This window comes from Manacus candei, unplaced genomic scaffold (genome assembly GCF_025592945.1).
Source record: "Manacus candei isolate 608988 ecotype Guabito, Panama unplaced genomic scaffold, ASM2559294v1 h1tg000065l, whole genome shotgun sequence".
Lineage (NCBI taxonomy): Eukaryota > Metazoa > Chordata > Aves > Passeriformes > Pipridae > Manacus > Manacus candei.
In genome coordinates, this window is record NW_026138113.1 from 14,614,426 (window position 1) to 14,620,425 (window position 6,000).

Genomic DNA, 6,000 nt, shown 5'->3' on the forward strand with positions numbered 1-6,000 from the left:
GCTGTTATGTCACAGAGGAGGATGTGATGTCACAGAGGTAGATGTAATGTCACAGGGGAGAATGTGATGTCACAGGAGATTTGTGATGTCACAGAGGATGATTTGATGTCATAAGAGACATGTGAAGTCAAAGAGGGGATATGATGTCACAGAGGAGGATGTGATGTCAAAGGGAACTGTGAAGTCACAGAGGAGGATGTGATGTCGCAGAGGAGGGTGTGATGTTATAGGAGATCTGTGATGTCATAGAAGAGCTCTGACGTGACAGGGAGGATGTGATGTCACAGAGGAGGATGTGATGTCATAGGGGAGCTGTGATGTCATAGAGGAGGATGTGATGTCACAGGAAAGATGCAATGTCCCAGAGGAGAATGTGATGTCCCAGAGGAAGATTAAATGTCAGAGAGGAGGCTATGATGTCACAGGGAAACTGTGATTACATAGGTGAGTTGTGATGTCACGAAGGAGGATGTGATGTCATAGGAGAGACGCGATGTCTCATGGAGGATGTGATGTCACAGAGGAGGATGTGATGTCACAGAGGGTGATTTGATGTCATAAGAGACATGCGAAGTCACAGAGGGGAAATGATGTCACAGAGGAGAATATGATGTCAAAGGGAACTGTGAAGTCACAGTTGAGGATGTGATGTCGCAGAGGAGGATGTGATGTCGCAGTAAGCATGTGATGTCACAGTGGAGGATGTGATGTCACAGAGGAGGATGTGATGTCACAGAGGAGGGTGTGATGTCACAGGAGAGCTGTGATGTCACAGAGGTAGATGTGATGTCACAGGTTGCTGTGATGTCACAGGGCGGGATGTGATGTCACAGAGGAGGATGCAAGCTCACAGAGGAGAATGTGATGTCATAGGAGACCTGTGATGTCACAGAGGAGGATGTCAATTCACAGAGGAGGATGTGATGTCGCAGTAAGCATGTGATGTCACCGATGAGGATGTGATGTCATTGGGGAGCTGTGATGTCATAGAAGAGCTCTGACGTCACAGGGAGGATGTGATGTCACAGAGGAGGATGTGAGGTCATAGGGGTGCTGTGATGTCATAGGAGAGCTGTGATATCACAGAGGAGGATGTGATGGCACAGAGGAGGATGTGATGTCACAGGAGAGCTGTGATGTCACAGAGGAGGATGTGATGTCACAGAGGGTCTGTTATGTCACAGGGGAGAATGTGACATCACAGGAGATCTGTGATGACAGAGGATGATTTGATGTCAAAAGAGACTTGCGATGTCACAGAGGGGATATGATGTCATAGGGTAGGATGTGATGTCAAAGGGAATTGTGAAGTCAGAGGGGGATGTGATGTCACAGAGGAGGATGTGATGTCACAGAGGAGGATGTGATGTCATAGGGTTCAAGTGATGTCACAGGCGAGGATGTGATGCCACAGAGGAGGATGTGATGTCACAGAGTTGGATGTGATGTCACAGGAAAGCTGTGATGTCACAGAGGCGGATGTGATGTCACAGAGGGGTTGTGATGTAATAGGGGAGCTGTGATGTCATAGGAGACCTGTGATGTCACAGAGGAGGATGTGATGTCACAGAGGAGGATGTGCTGTCACAGAGGAGGATGTGATGTCATAGGGGAACTGTGATGTCATAGAAGAGCGGTGATGTCACAGAGGAGGATGTGATGTCGCAGAGGAGGATGTGATGTCACAGGAGAGTTGTTATGTCGCAGAGGAGGATGTGATGTCACAGAGGTGGATGTGATGTCACAGAGGGACTGTGATGTCACAGGGGAGAATGTGATATCACAGGAGATCTGTGATGTCTCATAGGATGATTTGATGTCATAAGAGACATGCCATGTCACAGAGGGGATGTGATGTCACAGAGGTGGATGTGGATGCGATGTCACAGAGGTGGATGTGATGTCATAGAAGACGTGCGATGTCACAGAGGGGATGCGATTACACAGCGGAGGATGCGATGTCACAGGGAGGATATGGTGTAATAGGAGACATGTGATGACACAGAGGAGGATGTGACGTCACTGGGAGTTTTGATGTCACAGGGGCGGATGTGATGTTACAGAGGAGGATGTGATGTCACATGGGAGCTGTGATGTAACGGGGAAGATGTGATGCCACAGATGAGGATATGATGTGCCAGGTTGCTGTGAAGTCACAGGGCGGGATGTGATGTCACAGAGGAGGATGCAAGCTCACAGAGGAGAATCTGATGTCATCGGAGACCTGTGAATGTCACAGAGGGGGATGTGATATCACAGAGGAGGATGTGATGTCGCAGTAAGCATGTGATATCACCGGGCGGGATGTGATGTCACAGAGGAGGATGTGATGTCACAGGAGATCTGTGATGTCATAGGAGAGCTGTGATGTCACAGAGGAGGATGTGATGTCACAGAGGAGAATGTGATGTCATAGGGGAGCTGTGATGTCACAGAGGAGGATGTGATGTCACAGGAAACATGCAATGTCCCAGAGGAGAATGTGATGTCCCAGAGGAAGATTAAATGTCAGAGAGGAGGCTATGATGTCACAGGGGAACTGTGATTACATAGGTGAGCTGTGATGTCACGAAGGAGGATGTGATTTAATTGGAGAGATGCGGGGTCGCAGGGGGAATGTGATGTCACCGCGGAGGATGTGATGCCAAGGGAGAGCTGTTATGTCATAGAGGAGGATGTGATGTCACAGAGGAGGATGTGATGTCACAGAGGAGGATGTGATGTCACAGGGGTCTGTGATGTCACAGGACGGAATGTGATGTCACAGAGGAGGATGCAAGCTCACAGAGGACAATGTGATGTCATAGGAGACCTGTGATGTCACAGAGGAGGATGTGAATACACAGAGGAGGATGTGATGTCGCAGTAAGCATGCAATGTCCCAGAGGAGAATGTGATGTCCCAGAGGAAGATTAAATGTCAGAGAGGAGGCTATGATGTCACAGGGGAACTGTGATTACATAGGTGAGCTGTGATGTCACGAAGGAGGATGTGATTTCATTGGAGAGTTGCGGGGTCGCAGGGGGAATGTGATGTCACCGCGGAGGATGTGATGCCACGGGAGAGCTGTTATGTCACAGAGGAGGATGTGATGTCACAGAGGTAGATGTGATGTCACAGGGGAGAATGTGATGTCACAGGAGATCTGTGATGTCACAGAGGATGATTTGATGTCATAAGAGACATGCGAAGTCACAGAGGGGATATGATGTCACAGAGGAGGATGTGATGTCAAAGGGAACTGTGAAGTCACAGAGGAGGATGTGATGTCTCAGAGGAGGGTGTGATGTCGCAGGAAGCATGTGATGTCACAGAGGAGGATGCGATGTCATAGGAGATCTTTGATGTCATAGAAGAGCTCTGACGTCACAGGGAGGATGTGAATGTCACAGAGGAGGATGTGATGTCATAGGGGAGCTGTGATGTCATAGAAGAGCGGTGACGTCACAGAGGAGGATGTGATGTCACAGAGGAGGATGTGATGTCACAGAGGTGGATGTGATGTCACAGAGGGACTGTGATGTCACAGGGGAGAATGTGATGTCACAGGAGATCTCTGATGTCTCAGAGGATGATTGGATGTCATAAGAGACATGCGATGTCACAGAGGGGATATGATGTCACACAGGAGGATTTGATGTCAAAGGGAACTGTGAAGTCACAGAGGAGGATGTGATGTCATAGGAGAGACGCGATGTTGCATGGAGGATGTGATGTCACAGAGGAGGATGTGACGTCGCAGAGGATGATTTGATGTGATAAGAGACATGCGATGTCACAGAGGGGAAATGATGTCACAGAGGAGGATATGATGTCAAAGGGAACTGTGAAGTCACAGTTGAGGATGTGATGTCGCAGAGAAGGATGTGATGTCGCAGTAAGCATGTGATGTCACAGAGGAGGATGTGATGTCACAGAGGAGGATATGATGTCACAGGAGAGCTGTGATGTCACAGAGGCGGATGTAATGTCACAGGTTGCTGTGACGTCACAGGGCGGGATGTGATGTCACAGAGGAGGAAGCAAGCTCACAGAGGAGGATGTGAAGTCATAGGGGAGCTGTGATGTCATAGAAGAGCTGTGATGTCACAGAGGAGGATGTGATGTCACAGAGGAGGATGTGATGTCACAGAGGAGGATGTGATGTCACAGGAAACATGCAATGTCCCAGAGGAGAATGTGATGTCCCAGAGGAAGATTAAATGTCAGAGAGGAGGCTATGATGTCACAGGGGAACTGTGATTTACACAGGAGACCTGTGATGTCAGAGAGGAGGATGTGATTTCATTGGAGAGATGCGGGGTCGCAGGGGGAATGTGTTGTCACCGCGGAGGATGTGATGCCATGGGAGAGGTGTTATGTCACAGAGGAGGATGTGATGTCACAGGAAACATGCAATGTCCCAGAGGAGAATGTGATGTCCCAGAGGAAGATTAAATGTCAGAGAGGAGACTATGATGTCACAGGGGGGAAATGATGTCACAGGTTGCTGGTATGTCACAGGGCGGGATGTGATGTCACAGAGGAGGATGCAAGCTCACAGAGGAGAATGTGATGTCATAGGAGACCTGTGATGTCACAGAGGAGGATGTGAATTCACAGAGGAGGATGTAATGTCGCAGTAAGCATGTGATGTCACAGAGGAGGGTGTGATGTTATAGGATATCTGTGATGTCATAGAAGAGCTCTGACGTCACAGGGAGGATGTGATGTCACAGAGGAGGATGTGATGTCATAGGGGAGCTGTGATATCATAGTAGAACTGTGATATCACAGAGGAGGATGTGATGTCACAGGGAACTCTGATGTCAGAGAGGAGGATGTAGTGTCATAGAGGAGGATGTGATGTCATAGGAGACATGCGATGTCACTGATGGGAATGTGATGTCACAGAGGAGGACGTGATGTCAGAGAGGAGAATGTGATGTCGTAGGAAGCATGTGATATCAGGAACGTTGTGATGTCATAGGCGAGCTCCGATGTCACAGAGGAGGATGTCATGCCATGTGGAGTATGTGATGTCACAGAGGAGGATGTGATGTCACAGGATATCTGTGATGTCAGAGAGGAGGATGTGCTGTCACAGGAAACATGCAATATCCCAGGGGAGAATGTGATGTCCCAGAAAGAAGATTAAATGTCAGAGAGGAGGCTATGATGTCACAGGGGAGCTGTGATTTCATAGGTAAACTGTGATGTCACGAAGGAGGAGGTTATGTCATTGGAGAGACGCTGGGTCGCAGGGGGAATGTGATGTCACCGCGGAGGATGTGATGCCATGGGAGTGCTGTTATGTCATAGAGGAGGATGTGATGTCACAGAGGAGGATGTGATGTCACAGAGGAAGGATGTGATGTCACAGGTTGCTGTGATGTCACAGGACGGGATGTGATGTCACAGAGGAGGATGCAAGCTCACAGAGGACAATGTGATGTCATAGGAGACCTGTGATGTCACAGAGGAGGATGTGATGTCATAGGGGAACTGTGATGTCATAGAAGAGCTGTGATGTCACAGAGGAGGATGTGATGTCGCAGAGGAGGGTGTGATGTTATAGGAGATCTGTGATGTCATAGAAGAGCTCTGCCGTCACAGGGAGGATGTGATGTCACAGAGGAGGATGTGATGTCATTGTGGAGCTGTGATGTCACAGAGGAGGATGTGATGTCATAAGAGACATGCGATGTCACAGAGGGGAAAATGATGTCACAGAGGACGATGTGATGTCAGAGAAAAGAATGTGATGTCGTAGGAAGCATGTGATATCTGGAAAGATGTGATGTCATAGGCGAGCTCCGATGTACCAGAGGAGGATGTGATGTCACATGGAACTGTCTTGTCCCAGAGGAGCATGTGATGTCACAGGGAGAATGTGATGTCACAGAGAAGGATTTTATGTCACAGAGGAGGATGTGATGTCACAGAGGAGGATGTGATGTCACAGAGGGGCTGTTATGTCACAGGGGAGAATGTGATGTCACAGGAGATCTGTGATATCAC